Source organism: Anomaloglossus baeobatrachus, unplaced genomic scaffold, assembly GCF_048569485.1.
Source record: "Anomaloglossus baeobatrachus isolate aAnoBae1 unplaced genomic scaffold, aAnoBae1.hap1 Scaffold_365, whole genome shotgun sequence".
Taxonomy (NCBI): Eukaryota; Metazoa; Chordata; class Amphibia; order Anura; family Aromobatidae; genus Anomaloglossus; species Anomaloglossus baeobatrachus.
This window is the reverse complement of record NW_027443001.1, coordinates 111428-128829: the sequence shown is the minus strand read 5'-3', so window position 1 is coordinate 128829 and position 17402 is coordinate 111428. Positions and strand designations below refer to the sequence as shown.

At 50.7% G+C, this 17402-nt stretch overlaps 1 protein-coding gene across 1 annotated transcript in view; it reads right to left on the bottom strand.

Annotated features, from left to right (window-relative positions):
• LOC142273627 (uncharacterized) overlaps positions 1-13552 on the bottom strand; it is a 49301-nt gene extending 35749 nt beyond the window's left edge. The window contains exons 1-2 of the mRNA XM_075332541.1: positions 13335-13552; positions 3770-3841 (exon numbers count right to left, since the gene is read on the bottom strand). The gene's annotated coding sequence lies outside the window, so the exon portion shown is untranslated. The remainder of the gene's footprint in view (positions 1-3769; positions 3842-13334) is intronic.
• Between the last annotated feature and the right edge of the window lie 3850 nt (positions 13553-17402).

Sequence of the window (17402 nt, the reverse complement as noted above, 5' to 3'; positions counted from 1 at the left end):
AGGGAGACTGCATGGGACCTATATGGGGGAGACTGCATGGGACCTATATGGTGGAAGAACATGGGACTTATATGGGGGGGCATGGGACCTATATGGGGTAAAGAGCTGGCCCTATATGAGGAAGACTGCATGGGACCTATATGGGGGAAGAGCATGGGACCTATATGGGGGGTGGCATGGGACCTATATGGGGGAGAGAGCACACGTGTAGTGTGCATAGGGATTTTCATAGTTTTTCTTATAGTCCAGCCCTCCAACGGTCTGAGGGACAGTGAACTGGCCCCCTGTGTAAAAAGTTTGGGGACCCCTGCTCTTCGTAGTATGTTCCAGAGCTTAGGCGCAGCTCGTGAGAAATCTTGAAGACGGGAGTGGGAGGTTCGAATTGTTGAGGATGTCTTAAGTCATTAGCAGAGCGGAGGGCACGGGTAGGGTGACAGACAGAGATGAGGGAGGAGATGTAGGGTGGTGCGGAACCGTGGACAGCTTTGTGAGTGAGAGTGATAAGTTTATATTGGATTCTGTAGCGGATAGGCAACCAGTGCAATGACTGGCAAAGAGCAGAGGCATCAGTGAAGCGGTTGCAGAGGAAAATGATCCTGGCTGCGGCATTCAGAATGGATTGGAGAGGGAAGAGTTTAGTAACAGGGAAACCAATTAGTAAAGAATTACAATAATCCAGGCGAGAATGAATGAGAGCGACAGTAAGAGTTTTTGCAGAGTCAACGGTAAGAAAAGGTCGAATTCTTGAGATGTTTTTGAGGTGGAATTGACAAGAACGAGCAAGTGAACGAATGTGGGTAGGGAAGGAGAGATCGGAGTCAACTATAACCCCAAGACAGCGGTCGTGCTGCTGGGGCGTAATTGTAGAGCCACACACAGAAATGGTAATATTGGGTTTCAGAAGGTTAGGAGAGGGAGGAAACAGGAGAAGTTCAGTTTTTGACAGGTTCAGTTTTAGATAGAGGGAGGACATGATGTTGGAGACAGCGGACAAACAATCGGTAGTATTTTGTAATAGTGCAGGGGTGATGTCAGGACAAGATGTGTACAGTTGGGTGTCATCAGCATAGAGATGGTACTGGAAACCAAATCTGCTGATTGTTTGTCCAATAGGGGCTGTGTATAGAGAGAACAGGAGGGGGCCTAGGACTGAACCCTGAGGAACCCCGACCGTAAGGGAAAGAGGAGAGGAAGTGGAGCCGGCAAAGCATACAGTGATGAGCGGTTAGAGAGGTAAGAGCAGAACCAGGAAAGAACGGTGTCCTTGAGCCTGATAGAGCGGAGCATAGTGAATAGGAGCTGGTGATCCAAAGTATCAAATGCAGCAGAGACATCCAGGAGGATCAGCAGGGAGTAGTGACCATTAGATTTAGCTGTTAGTAAATCATTAGAGACTTTAGTAAGAGCAGTTTCAGTAGAATGTAAGGAGTGGAAACCAGATTGTAGAGGGTCGAGGAGAGAATTATCTGACAGCGGATTAGACGGGAGTGGACCAGACGTTCCAGGAGTTTGGAGATGAATGAGAGATTAAAGATAGGTCTGTAGTCAGCGGCACAATTTTGGTCCAGAGATGGTTTTATAAGTAATGGGTGTATGCTGGCATGTTTGAAGGAGGAGGGAAAGACACCAGAGGACAGTGAGAGATTGAATATTTTAGTTAGGTGAGTGGTGACAGCTGGGGTGACAGATTTAAGGAGATGTGAGGGAATAGGGTCATTGGTGCAGGTAGTAGGGCGAGAAGATGTGAGGAGCCTGGTGACTTCTTCTGTGACTGGATCAAAGAGTGAAAGTGAGCTAGATGAAGTGTAGCAGGGCAGACAATGTGTGGTGTTATGTGTGGTGTTATGAGCCAGGGAGGAAATTTCCTGGCGTATATGGTCAATTTTTTCTTTAAAATAATTGGCCAGGTCATCTGCACTGAGGTTGGTGGTTGGGGCCAGAACTCTTGGTCCTAGGAGGGAATGGAAAGTATCAAAGTGTCGTTTAGGATTGTTGGCTAGAGAGGTGATGAGGGTGTTAAAGTATTCTTGTTTGGAGAGGTGAAGGGCAGCATTGTATGTTTTGAGCATAAACTTATAATGGATGAAATCTTCGGCTAGATTGGATTTTCTCAACAAGCGTTCAGCGCACCTGGAACACCGCTGGAGAAAGCGTGTTTGCAACGTGTGCCAGGGCTGCTGCCGTCTGCGCCGAGTTGCTCTGCGTGTAGCAGGTGCAGCTTCATCTAGGGCGCTCTGTAGGGTTTCATTATAACGTTTTACAGCAGAGTCAGGACATGAGAGGGAGGATATTGGAGCCAGTGATGACTGCAACTTCTTCAGAAATTTCTGGTTGTTAATGACATGTATATTCCTATATGGGAGGTAAGTGGGGGTGTCCTGAGTGGGTTGACAGCTCTTGACCAAGAATGAAAGAAGGTTGTGGTCAGAGAGTGGGAGAGGGGAGTTAGTAAAATCATGCATTGAGCAGAGACAGGAGAAGACCAGGTCCAGCATATTCCCACCTTCATGTGTAGGAGAGTTAGTTAGTTGTGAAAGGCCAAGAGAGGAGGTTAGAGATAAAAGATGAGTGGCAGCTGGGGAGAGGGGATCATCAATGGGGATGTTAAAGTCCCCCATGACAAGAGTGGGGATGGTCACAGGCTAGAAAATTTGGAAGCCAGGTGGCAAAATTATCCAAGAACTGACTTGTTGGGCCTGGAGGGCGATACACAACTGCTACTTGCAGGGAGAAGGGTCTGTAAAGCCTGACAGTGTGGACCTCAAAAGAAGGGAAGATAAGTGAGGGAACAGGAGGGTTGACCTGAAAAGTGCAGTTTGGGGAAAGCTACAGACCAACACCTCCACCTGATCTGTTGTCAAGTCTAGGGGTGTGAGAAAATTGTAGGCCACCATATGAGAGAGCAGCAGCTGCGGTGGTGTCTGACTACTGAATCCAGGTCTCAGTAAGAGCCAGGAGGTTAAGGGAATTGGAAAGAAAGAAGTCATGGATGAAGGAGAGTTTATTACATGCTGAGCGCGAGTTCCAAAGGGCACAGTTAAAAGAGACAGAAGGTATGCAAGGAATATTAATGAGATTTAGGGGTTTTCTGAATATGCCAGGGAAGGAATTGAGCTTACTATTATAAGAAGGTCCTTGATTAGGTGCAATATCTCCTGCTAAAAGGAGAAGGAGAATAGAGAGAGTGAGCATGTGGATAAGAGATTTTTGAGAGTGTCTATTACGTTGCATGGTGGGTGTGAATGGATCTGGATGGTTTATAATTTTGAAAAGAGCATGAGAGCAGTACATAGGAGAGGAGAGGAGAGAAGGGCTGATATAGATGGAGTGTACTGGGTGTGTGAAAGAGCAGTAGAAATGAGGGATTGAAGCAGCTAGCATATAAATGGTACAAATACATAGGGTGGAAACATGTTGCAATACACCAAAATGTGGAGCAAGTTTGTTTGATTGTTTTGCATGCCTTACCTGTCTCCTGCCCTGTACAACTGCCATGAATAACTGCTGTGCACTTATTAAAAAATGCACAAATGCACCCTACATAAATGCTTACCCTTAGCTAGGTTTACTTATATAGTAAGGTTTGTGCTTAGATCTGTGTCAGTTTAGCACGTTAATCAATCAATCATCTAACTTTAAACAAAAAGAGGCAATAAGTTGTAATAACAACAAACATGCTTGCATGCTAGCAGGATCATAAACCTCAGGAGCAAGTGGGATGAAATTTAAACATCCAAGAAAAAGCTCAGTTGCAAATAATGATTTATACCATTTCATTGCTATAAGCAGAAAGCGGAGTTAGAATTCAGCAGATGAGAGGAGATGAGTTGATTATATATACCTGTATGAAGAGATGAGAGATGAATGTTAGATTCATGCCATGAATAACTGCTGTGCACTTATTAAAATCAGCACTTGTTTAAAATCTGCACAAATGCCCCCTGCCTTTAAACTAACTTCTGAATGTTCTTTTCAAAATTTGAAGCCCAAAACTGAATCCATATTCTAGCTGTGGCCTTACAAGTGATTTATAAACAGGTAACAATACGTTGGGATCACAGGATCTAATCTCTCTTTTTATACACCCTAAAATCTTGTTTACTTTTTCAGCTGCTGCCTGACATTGAGTGCTGCTGCTCAGCTTATTTGTATCCTGATTACCCAAGTCCTTCTCCTGCTCTGTAGTCCCGAGTTTACTTCCATTTAATATATATGCAGCTATAGGATTTCTCCATCCTAGGTGCATTAATTTACATTTCTTAACATTAAATCTCATTTGACAAGTGTCTGCCCATTCTGACATCTTTTTAATATCCTACATAGTTATCAGCAAAGATTGACAGTTTACTATCAATCCCATCCACAAGGTCATTAATAAAGAGATTAAAAAGGATCGGTCCTAGCACACATCCCTGCGGTAACCCACTGCTGACTATAGCCCATTTAGAGAATATACCATTTATGACTACTTTTGTTTCCTATCTTTTAGCCAATTCCTTACCCATGTGCATATAGTTTCCCCTAGTCCCTGCTTTTGGAGCTTCAATATAAGGCTATTATGTGGTACAGTATCAAATGCTTTTGCAAAGTCCAAATAAATCACATCAACTGGTTTACCAATATCCATATTTGCACTTACCTCCTCATAGAACCCCAACATGTTAGACACGAATTATCTTTCATGAATCCATGCTGTCAGTTATTATATTATTTTCTGCAATATATTTTTACAAATTATTGGATAGTAGTTGCTTGGATCCACCCTCTTACCTTTCTTAAATATTGGTACCACATCAGCAATCCTCCAATCCTGAGGAACCATTCCTGATACAAGTGAGTCTAAGAAGATGAGATACAGTGGTCTGTCAGTTACTGAGCTCAATTCACTCAATATTCGTGGATGAATGCCATCTGGCCCAGGGGATTTGTCAATATTTAATTTACTCAGATGCAGGCCTACTTCTTCTTGTGTTAAATTAATATCAGGTGGTGAACTTTGATTTTTGACTTGTTGAATGCTCCCTGGAACAGTCTGTTCCTTGGTGAACACAGATGAAAAGTTACTGTTTAATATCTCAATCTTTTCTTTGTCCTGTATAATTAACTGGTTATTATATTTTAAGGAACCCATACCATCCTTTGTTTTCCTTTTGGCATTAATATATTTATAAAAATTTGAGATTTATTTTAATGTCCTTGTCCATTTTTGTTTCAGTAGCTAATTTTGCTTGCTTGATTTATTTTTTACATTTCCTTTTGAGATTCTTATACTCCTGAAATGCTATTTCTGTATTCTCAGCCTTCAAGATTTTGAATGCCATTTGTTTTTGTTTTATTATACTTTGTACTGTCTTATTTATCCATAGAGGTTTTGTTTTTATTCCTAGACATTTTATACCAGAAGGTATAAGTTTTTACAGGACTCTAGGAGTATATCATTAAACTTGCCCCATTTACTGTATGTTCGGTATCCCCAGTAACCATGACATTGCCCCAATCGACACAATTAAGTTTTTCCTTTAATTTGTTGAAATCAGCTTTCCTAAAATTCTAGGTTTTAGCATTTCCCCTTTCAAATGCTCTATTGAATAATAATTTGAAGCTTACCATATTATGATCGCTGGTGCCCAAGTGCTCCCGGACCTGTAGATCTGAAATTATATCTGGTCTATTTGACAGGACCAGATCTAGCAAATTATCTCCCCTCGTCGGTTCATCTACCATCTGAGAGAGATAATTGTCTTGAATTGTAGATAAGAAATTACAGCTTTTAGCACAACCAGAAGATTCTATGTCCCACCGAATGTCTGGATAGTTGAAATCCCCCATAATAAGAACTCGATTATTATTTGTTGCTTTTTCAATTTGTTGCAGGATTTTACCCACTACCTGTTCAGGTATGTTAGGAGGCTTATAGCAAACTGCAATTAGCAGCTTTCCGTTATTCCCCTCCCCATGTACATTTTCTCATACTGACTCTACATTGTTGCAGCTCCCCCCAGTGTCATCATTGAGCACAGGTCTTAGGTTAGATTTATAAATATACCCCTCCACCTTTTTTGTCTTTCCTATCTTTCCTGAATGTAGTATAACCCTCTACGTTTGTCAGCCAGTCATGACTCTCATTCGTTTTCCGTAATGCCCACCACATCATAATCCATGATTGATATGAGTTTCCAATTCATTTTCTTTGCAAGACTATTTGCATTTGCCAGTAGATATTTAATACTATTAACACATTCCTTACTCCTTGCCTCCCTACTTTCCTTGCATGTCCCAGCCCCTCTAAATTTTCATTGACACCTACTGTCTCTATTTGCTCTATCTATCCCTATTCTGTCTCTTCCTAGAAGCTGTGAATCCCAAGCGCTCTAATTATCAGTTCCTTAGATAACTGTATGCTTGTACTCACACTTCAAAGCATCAACAGATAGTTTTAAACTTCGCCAGAAACGATGACTTGTAGGAAGACAAGGAGAAACGCTGTAGTTTTCTTCTAGAATCTTGTATTAAGTACAAAGTAAAGGCAGGTGAAAAGGAATAATCTGTACAATGTGTACACATGTGTCTTCAGCAATGGTTCCTCTAGACCAGGGGTGGGGAACCTCCGGCCCGCGGGCCGTATACGGCCCGCCATGCCTTTTTATGCGGCCCCCGAGCAGATTCCCGGGGGCGGCAGTGCTCGAGCCGCCACCGCCATCTTGTGATACGCTGGCCCTTTAAATCCGCACATGTGCTGCTGTGCTTACCAATGCGTTCTCCCGCTGTCCAGTGCCAGCGAGAGAGGACTTACTTTGTGGGCGGGTTTAGTGCTCTGCGTTGCCCGCCCTCTGAGCTGTGTTCCCGTCCCCGGCCCTCGTAGCTGCGTTCCGCCCCCCGGCCCTCTGAGCTGCGTTCCCGTCCCCCGGCCCTCTGAGCTGTGTTCCCGTCCCCGGCTCTCGGAGCTGCATGCCGCCCCCCGACCCTGTGAGCTGTGTTCCCGCCCCCCGGCTCTCAGAGCTGCGTGCCGCCACCCGACCCTGTGAGCTGCATTCCCGCCCCCCGGCCCTCTGAGCTACGTTCCCTCCCCCCCGGCTCTCAGAGCTGCGTGCCGCCACCCGACCCTGTGAGCTGCGTTCCCGCCCCCCGGCCCTCTGAGTTGCGTTCCCGCCCCCGGCCCTCTGAGCTACGTTCCCGCCCCCGGCCCTCTGAGCTGCGTTCCCGCCCCCGGCTCTCGGAGCTGCGTGCCCGCCCCCCGGCCATCGGAGCTGCGTGTCCGGTGCCTGCTCTCCGATGCCTGATCGCCAGTGCTGTGAGTCCGGCGCTGCTGTGTGTCAAGCGCCAGCCCTCTGCTGCTGTGTGCCCTGTCCAGTGCCTTGTGGCCCCCCTCCCCTCAGTGTTGTGTACGCCCCAATTCTGTGTATCACCCCAGGTTTGTGTGTCCCTCCTCCCCCCACTGATGTCAGGGCTCCGCAAGTGATATCTGTGCCCCCCCCCCAGTGGTGCCTGTGCCCCAGCCCCTCTTGTGTGGTGCCTGCGCCCCAGCCCCTCTTGTGTGGTGCCTGCGCCCCAGCCCCTCTTGTGTGGTGCCTGCGCCCCAGCCCCTCTTGTGTGGTGCCTGCGCCCCAGCCCCTCTTGTGTGGTGCCTGCGCCCCAGCCCCTCTTGTGTGGTGCCTGCGCCCCAGCCCCTTTTGTGTGGTGCCTGCGCCGCAGCCCCTCTTGTGTGGTGCCTGCGCCCCAGCCCCTCTTGTGTGGCGCCTGCACCCCAGCCCCTCTTGTTTGGTGTCTGCGCCCCAGCCCCTCTTGTGATGTGTATGTCCCCAGCCCCTCTTGTGATGTCCATGTCCTCAGCGTCTCCTGTGACTTATACATCACAGGAGGGGCGGGGGGCATATACATCACAGGAGGGGCTCGGGGCACATGCATCACAGGAGGGGCTGGGGGCACATACATCACAGGAGGGGCTTGGGGCATATACATCACAAGAGGGGCTGGGGGCATATACATCACAAGAGGGGCTGGGGGCACATACATCACAAGAGGGACGGGGGGCACATACATCACAAGAGGGGCTCGGGGCATATACATCACAAGAGGAGCTGGGGGCACATACATCATAGGAAGGCTGGAGGCATATACATCACAGGACGGACTGGGGGCATATACATCACAGGAGGGGCTGGGGGCATATACATGTCCCCAGCCCCTTGTGTGATGTATATGCCCCCAGTGTCTCCTGTGATGTATATACAGTGTCTGTTATGTGATGTATATGATTTACCAATCTTATCACAAAGAGTTGACTGCGCTCCAGACTCAGACAAAAATGAAAAAAGCAGCTGTAAGAAGCAACATGATTAGTATCACCAAACATCAGAGCCGCACCAAAGAGAAGCCGCTCCGGCCGCCACAGTAGGGGTGAGTTGACCAAATATAGCAGGGTCATTTTCACATTGATAATTTTGTGCGGCCCCCGAAGGTTGGTAGAAATTTCCAAATGGCCCCCGGCTGAAAAAAGGTTCCCCACCCCTGCTCTAGACTAAACTGAGGAAGAAGGGAGGAGCATTCTGTACAGAAGCCAACTAAGGGAGGAACATAGGGACAAACTTCATACAGTCTAAATCTACCTAGTAACAATAAAGGAATTTCCTGATAGGAGGAAAAATATGCAATGCAAGAAATACTGTATATACAACAGGTTGTTCCCATTCATGGGACACAACAATCCCCTTATTTGCTCCACTACCCTCCCTCCCCCAGATCCTAGTTTAAAAGCTCCTGCATCCGTCTGACCATTTTCTCCCCCAGCACAGCTGCACCCTCCCCATTGAGGTGCAGCTCGTCCCTACCGTAGAGCCTGTAGCCAACTGAGAAGTCGGCCCAGTTCTCCATGAACCCAAACCCTTCCTTCCTGCACCAATTTATAAGCCACGTATTTATCTCCCTAATCTCCCGCTGTCTTTCTAGTGACGCTCGTGGCACCGGTAGTATTTCTGAAAACACCACCTTGGAGGTCCTGGACTTCAGCTTCTCTCCTAGTTCCCTCTAATCATTTTTAAGGACCTTCCATCTGCCTCTTTGTCCTTAGTACCAATGTGCACCATGACCGCTGGGTTTTCCCCAGCCCCACCCAGCAATCTGTCTATCCGACCCACAAAATACTGAAACAGAGCAACCGGCAGACAACACACTGTTCGGCATTCACAGTCTCGGCGGCAGAATACCCTGTCTATCCACCTAATTATAGAGTCCCCTACCACCACCATCTGTCTGGGCTTTGCTGCACTCCTATTTCCCTCCTTCCTACAGCAGTTGTTTTCCTGGTTGCTAGTAGCAATGTCCTGCTGTAGTGACCCTAGTCCTGGCCCTTCATTCCTAATATCAGTCACACAGGCATATTTACTAGGTTGTGCCAGATCAGGACTGGGTTCCCTGACACTTTTCCCTCTACCTCTTCTTCTGTTACCCAGCTACCTACCTCTGGGTCCTGACCTTCCCCTCATCCACCCTCCTCCATAGCACTGGCCCCAGCCAGAGCCGCTCAGTGAGCTCTAAACTCCTCTCCAGGTTTGCAATGCTCCTGAGTGTTGTGAGCTGCATATTTAGATCAGTTACCTGGGCTTCCAAATATGTAACACGCTGACATCGAGAGCAGACATATTCATCCTCCAACAGCTGCTCAAGGCAGGCATACATCTGACAAGACACACACCTGGTAGCATTGTCCATGGAGCCGCTATTAATGGGGATGAACAGGACAGATAAAAGCAAAAAAACAAAGAAAAACCAATGGGAAACTTGTAAGGAAAACTCCAAACTATGATATTGTGTTTAAACTATGGACTTATGTGCCCCCTCAGACTTTACTGCCCCTCACAAGCTCAGTGACCCTCGTTACTGTGGCCGGGGGAAATAGTTCTGCTCGTACACACACGGCTCCACTCTGTACACATGCGACTCCGCTCCGCACACCTCGTACACACACGGCTCCGCTCCGTACACCTCGTACACACATGGCTCCGCTCCGTACACCTCGTACACACACGGCTCTGCTACATCCACACTGTAAACCCCTCCTGACCCCACACATAAACTTCCCCTCACCCAGCACCAGGGCTGTATTTTGCCTTCATGCTGCCCTAGGCACTTTAAGTGGTCGCGCCCCTTATTGACAACGTAAAACTGAGTTTTCACACACGACATCTGTTTAAGGCAGATCTAATCTGTAAAACACTTTAAGGCTATGTGCGCACGTTGCGTACAGTTCACTGCAGAAATTTCTGCAGCGATCTGAAGAGCACATATGCGCTTCTAATCGCTGCAGAAAATGTCCGTAGTGAGCGCCGATTCCATGCGCTCTGCCTGCAGCTCCTGCCATAGACAGAGCAGGAGCTGCCGGCAAAGCGCAGGAAAGAAGTGACATGTCACTTCTTTTTACGCAGCGCTTCGGCAGTAGCCGAAGCGCTGCGCTCTAAAGCGCCACGTGCGCACGGCCCCTGCACAATCTCCATAGACTGTGCAGGGGACGCAGGATGCATGCAGTTACGCTGCGCTACAAAGCGCAGCGTAACTGCATGTATTTCCGCAACGTGCGCACATAGCCTAAAAAGTATCAATGAGAAACGAAGGGCACTAACCCCCCCCCCAATGGGGATAACCACAGGCACATCAAAACATAGCATGAGTATAAAATATTTCCACCACACCATCCCCACTTATATACTGTGACTGTCACACTGCCCCTAATAAACTACACACTGCCCTCCCTTATAAATTATACCCACCACACCTTCCTCAATTATGAAATATGATCTGCACATTGACCTCACATCATGCTGCCCCCTCCTCACAGTGTCCCATGCATGCTGCCCCCTCCTCACAATGTCCCATGCATGCTGCCCCCTCCTCACAATGTCCCATGCATGCTGCCCCCTCCTCACAGTGTTCCATGCATGCTGCCCCCTCCTCACAATGTCCCATGCATGCTGCCCCCTCCTCACAATGTCCCATGCATGCTGCCCCCTCCTCACAATGTCCCATGCATGCTGCCCCCTCCTCACAGTGTCCCATGCATGCTGCCCCCTCCTCACAGTGTCCCATGCATGCTGCCCCCTCCTCACAATGTCCCATGCATGCTGCCCCCTCCTCACAATGTCCCATGCATGCTGCCCCCTCCTCACAGTGTCCCATGCATGCTGCCCCCTCCTCACAATGTCCCATGCATGCTGCTCCCTCCTAACAATGTCCCATGCATGCTGCCCCCTCCTCACAGTGTCCCATGCATGCTGCCCCCTCCTCACAATGTCCCATGCATGCTGCCCCCTCCTCACAGTGTCCCATGCATGCTGCCCCCTCCTCACAGTGTCCCGTGCATGCTGCCCCCTCCTCACAGTGTCCCATGCATGCTGCCCCCTCCTCACAATGTCCCATGCATGCTGCCCCCTCCTCACAATGTCCCATGCATGCTGCCCCCTCCTCACAATGTCCCATGCATGCTGCCCCCTCCTCACAGTGTCCCATGCATGCTGCCCCCTCCTCACAATGTCCCATGCATGCTGCTCCCTCCTAACAATGTCCCATGCATGCTGCCCCCTCCTCACAGTGTCCCATGCATGCTGCCCCCTCCTCACAATGTCCCATGCATGCTGCCCCCTCCTCACAGTGTCCCATGCATGCTGCCCCCTCCTCACAGTGTCCCGTGCATGCTGCCCCCTCCTCACAGTGTCCCGTGCATGCTGCCCCTCTCCATGAGCTCCTAATGCTGCCTTCCTCTTTTCCATAATGACACCTCCATGCTGTCCCACTCATCATACTAAGACCACCACACTAGTGCTTATGCTGAGACCCCCACACACACACACACACTACCCCACTCTTGATATTGACTCCCCCTACATTGTTCCACTCCATACTGAGCCCACACATGCTGCCCCTTCTCCATAATGAGCTCCCAATGCTGCCCCCCTCTTATTCTGAGTCCTTACACTCCCCCCCCATCGATATTGTCATTGCTCTATCCCTCAACCCTTGTCCTCTGTCTCTAGCATTGGCCCCTCTCTCCCATTCCCCCAGCAGCAGCCTCTCTCCCCCCGCCTCCAGCAGCAGCCTCTTCCCCAGCATCAGCCTCTCTCCCCCCAGCCTCCCCCAGCATCAGCCTCTCTCCCCCCAGCCTCCCCCAGCATGAGCCTCCTCCAGCATCAGCCTCTCTCCTCCCAGCCTCCCCCAGCATGAGCCTCCTCCAGCATCAGCCTCTCTCCTCCCAGCCTCCCCCAGCATGAGCCTCCTCCAGCATCAGCCTCTCTCCTCCCAGCCTCCCCCAGCATCAGCCTCCCTGCTCCCTCAGCATCAGCCTCCCTCCTCCAAGCCTCCCTCAGCATCAGCTTCCCTCCTCCAAGCCTCACCCTCCCAGCTTCCCCCAGCATCAGCCTCTCTCCTCCCAGCCTCCCCCAGCATCAGCCTCCCTCCTCCCTCAGCATCAGCCTCCCTCCTCCAAGCCTCCCTCAGCATCAGCTTCCCTCCTCCAAGCCTCACCCTCCCAGCCTCCCCCAGCATCAGCCTCTCTCCTCCCAGCCTCCCCCAGCATCAGCCTCCCCCAGCCTCAGCCTCCCTCCTCCCCCAGCCTCAGCCTCCCTCCTCCCCCAGCCTCAGCCTCCCTCCTCCCCCAGCCTCCCTCCTCCAAGACTCCCTCAGCATCAGCTTCCCTCCTCCAAGCCTCCCCCTCCCAGCCTCCCCCAGCATCAGCCTCCCTCAGCATCAGCCTCCCTCAGCATCAGCCTCCCTCAGCATCAGCCTCCCCCAGAATCAGCCTCTCTTCTCCCAGCCTGCCCCCCAGCTTCAGCCTCTCTCTCCCCCCAGCCTCAGCCTCTCTCTCCCCCCAGCCTTAGCCTCTCTCTCCCCCCAGCCTCCCCCCCAGCCTCAGCCTCTCTCCCCCCAGCCTCAGCCTCTCTCTCTTCCCAGACTCCCCCCAGCCTCAGCCTCTCTCTCTTCCCAGCCTCCCCCCAGCCTCAGCCTCTCTCTTCCCAGCCTCCTCCCAGTCTCAGTCTCTCTCTCTTCCCAGCCTCAGCCTCTCTCTCTCTTCCCAGCCTCCCCTCAGCCTCTCACTTCCCAGCCTCTCTCTTCCCAGCCTCAGCCTCTCTCTCTCTCTTCCCAGCCTCCCCCCAGCCTCTCTCTCTTCCCAGCCTCCCTCTCTTCCCAGCCTCCCCCCAGCCTCTCTCTCTTCCCAGCCTCCCCCAGCCTCAGCCTCTCTCCCCCCAGCCTCCCCTTGCATGATTACAGTGGACAAAAAGAGGCATCGCAATTTGCAACGATCATCAACTAACCTGTAAGGAGCCCATACATTCTAGGCTCTGCCTTACCTGCTCCTGTGCTCGCCGCCCTGCTCTGGCTGGCTCCTCTTCTGGCGTGCTTCAGCTGCAGACACGTCCTCCTCTGCGGCGTGTGTCATCTGCAGGATTGGACGCTGCAGCACGGGGCAGTGAGCTGACTGTCGCGCCCGCGCGCCTCTGACCTCGGAAGTGCAGGCCATGGAACTTCCGGGGTTAGTCAGCTCACTATGCCTGGCGCCCGCCATGAATTTAAATAGACAGCAGAAGTGCGCCTGTCCTCCCTCCCAAACCCCCCCCCCCGGAACACAGCCGAGTGTAACGGAGGGAGGGACGGGGGGCGGGGATGTAAAAAAAAAAAATTTATATATATTTTTTTTTTTTTGCTGCCAGAAAGTGCCGCCCCCCGCAACGTGCCGCCCTAGGCACGGGACCACGGGTGCCTAGTGGCAAATACGGCCCTGCCCAGCACCATGACAACCAGCACAGCAGAGTCCTGCATACACTGAGGAGCTGATCATGTGACCCTGACTCCTCCCCTCCATGTGACATCATCACAGGTCCTGTAAGCACAGAGCAGCCATATATCTAGTGTGCGGCTCTGCAGGTGGAGGTAGGTGCAGGGTATTATATATCTAGTGTGCGGCTCTGCAGGTGGAGGTAGGTGCAGGGTATTATATATCTAGTGTGCGGCTCTGCAGGTGGAGGTAGGTGCAGGGTATTATATATCTAGTGTGCGGCTCTGCAGGGGGAGGTAGGTGCAGGGTATTATATATCTAGTGTGCGGCTCTGCAGGTGGAGGTAGGTGCAGGGTATTATATATCTAGTGTGCGGCTCTGCAGGTGGAGGTAGGTGCAGGGTATTATATATCTAGTGTGCGGCTCTGCAGGTGGAGGTAGGTGCAGGGTATTATATATCTAGTGTGCGGCTCTGCAGGAAGAGGTAGGTGCAGGGTATTATATATCTAGTGTGCGGCTCTGCAGGTGGAGGTAGGTGCAGGGTATTATATATCTAGTGTGCGGCTCTGCAGGTGGAGGTAGGTGCAGGGTATTATATATCTAGTGTGCGGCTCTGCAGGTGGAGGTAGGTGCAGGGTATTATATATCTAGTGTGCGGCTCTGCAGGTGGAGGTAGGTGCAGGGTATTATATATCTAGTGTGCGGCTCTGCAGGTGGAGGTAGGTGCAGGGTATTATATATCTAGTGTGCGGCTCTGCAGGTGGAGGTAGGTGCAGGGTATTATATATCTAGTGTGCGGCTCTGCAGGTGGAGGTAGGTGCAGGGTATTATATATCTAGTGTGCGGCTCTGCAGGTGGAGGTAGGTGCAGGGTATTATATATCTAGTGTGCGGCTCTGCAGGTGGAGGTAGGTGCAGGGTATTATATATCTAGTGTGCGGCTCTGCAGGAGGAGGTAGGTGCAGGGTATTATATATCTAGTGTGCGGCTCTGCAGGTGGAGGTAGGTGCAGGGTATTATATATCTAGTGTGCGGCTCTGCAGGTGGAGGTAGGTGCAGGGTATTATATATCTAGTGTGCGGCTCTGCAGGTGGAGGTAGGTGCAGGGTATTATATATCTAGTGTGCGGCTCTGCAGGTGGAGGTAGGTGCAGGGTATTATATATCTAGTGTGCGGCTCTGCAGGTGGAGGTAGGTGCAGGGTATTATATATCTAGTGTGCGGCTCTGCAGGTGGAGGTAGGTGCAGGGTATTATATATCTAGTGTGCGGCTCTGCAGGAGGAGGTAGGTGCAGGGTATTATATATCTAGTGTGCGGCTCTGCAGGTGGAGGTAGGTGCAGGGTATTATATATCTAGTGTGCGGCTCTGCAGGAGGAGGTAGGTGCAGGGTATTATATATCTAGTGTGCGGCTCTGCAGGTGGAGGTAGGTGCAGGGTATTATATATCTAGTGTGCGGCTCTGCAGGTGGAGGTAGGTGCAGGGTATTATATATCTAGTGTGCGGCTCTGCAGGTGGAGGTAGGTGCAGGGTATTATATATCTAGTGTGCGGCTCTGCAGGTGGAGGTAGGTGCAGGGTATTATATATCTAGTGTGCGGCTCTGCAGGTGGAGGTAGGTGCAGGGTATTATATATCTAGTGTGCGGCTCTGCAGGAGGAGGTAGGTGCAGGTTATTATATATCTAGTGTGCGGCTCTGCAGGTGCAGGTAGGTGCAGGGTATTATATATCTAGTGTGCGGCTCTGCAGGAGGAGGTAGGTGCAGGGTATTATATATCTAGTGTGCGGCTCTGCAGGAGGAGGTAGGTGCAGGGTATTATATATCTAGTGTGCGGCTCTGCAGGTGGAGGTAGGTGCAGGGTATTATATATCTAGTGTGCGGCTCTGCAGGTGGAGGTAGGTGCAGGGTATTATATATCTAGTGTGCGGCTCTGCAGGAGGAGGTAGGTGCAGGGTATTATATATCTAGTGTGCGGCTCTGCAGGTGGAGGTAGGTGCAGGGTATTATATATCTAGTGTGCGGCTCTGCAGGAGGAGGTAGGTGCAGGGTATTATATATCTAGTGTGCGGCTCTGCAGGTGGAGGTAGGTGCAGGGTATTATATATCTAGTGTGCGGCTCTGCAGGTGGAGGTAGGTGCAGGGTATTATATATCTAGTGTGCGGCTCTGCAGGTGGAGGTAGGTGCAGGGTATTATATATCTAGTGTGCGGCTCTGCAGGTGGAGGTAGGTGCAGGGTATTATATATCTAGTGTGCGGCTCTGCAGGAGGAGGTAGGTGCAGGTTATTATATATCTAGTGTGCGGCTCTGCAGGTGGAGGTAGGTGCAGGGTATTATATATCTAGTGTGCGGCTCTGCAGGTGGAGGTAGGTGCAGGGTATTATATATCTAGTGTGCGGCTCTGCAGGTGGAGGTAGGTGCAGGTTATTATATATCTAGTGTGCGGCTCTGCAGGTGGAGGTAGGTGCAGGGTATTATATATCTAGTGTGCGGCTCTGCAGGTGGAGGTAGGTGCAGGGTATTATATATCTAGTGTGCGGCTCTGCAGGTGGAGGTAGGTGCAGGGTATTATATATCTAGTGTGCGGCTCTGCAGGTGGAGGTAGGTGCAGGGTATTATATATCTGTGTGCGGCTCTGCAGGAGGAGGTAGGTGCAGGGTATTATATATCTAGTGTGCGGCTCTGCAGGTGGAGGTAGGTGCAGGGTATTATATATCTAGTGTGCGGCTCTGCAGGTGGAGGTGTGTGGAGATTCCCCATTACTGGAGCAGGGGGCATTAACCCCTTCAGCTCTGAGACTTTCTTGGTAGTTTTCTCTCGCTGATTTCTATGAATCGTGAGGTTTTTGTTCCTTTTTCTCTGATAGATACAAACGCCCCAACTATGAGAGGCCGGAAGTGAGGAAACCCGTCTGCCCTCAGTCCTCGGCCCCTTTCTGCCCTCGGTCCTTGGCCCCTTTCTGCCCTCAGTCCTCGGCCCCTTTCTGCCCTCAGTCCTCGGCCCCTTTCTGCCCTCGGTCCTCGGCCCCTTTCTGCCCTCGGTCCTCGGCCCCTTTCTGCCCTCAGTCCTTGGCCCCTTTCTGCCCTCAGTCCTAGGCCCCTTTCTGCCCTCGGTCCTTGGCCCCTTTCTGCCCTCGGTCCTCGGCCCCTTTCTGCCCTCGGTCCTCGGCCCCTTTCTGCCCTCGGTCCTCGGCCCCTTTCTGCCCTCAGTCCTTTGCCCCTTTCTGCCCTCGGTCCTCGGCCCCTTTCTCCCCTCGGTCCTCGGACCCTTTCTGCCCTCGGTCCTCGGACCCTTTCTGCCCCTTTCTGCCCCCCACACAGTATAATGTTCCCCCAGAATGTTCTCATTCTATGTTTCCCCTTATTATCTCCAGTAATTGTATTATTACAGTGGATTCTTTATGATGTTACATCGTCATCTTCTCCCCATTCAGGTCCCTACAATATCGGATCCTCTCAGTGGAGATCTTCTATAGAAGAGAATTCTCCTGATTGACCCATCAAGGATGGATATGGACAGGGACAAGATGGTGGAGAGGATATTACACCTCACCCTAGAGATCCTCTTCCGACTTACTGGAGAGGTGAGAGATTCTGATGACGTCACATTACATCATTCTTATCTATGGGAATAACAGATGGACAG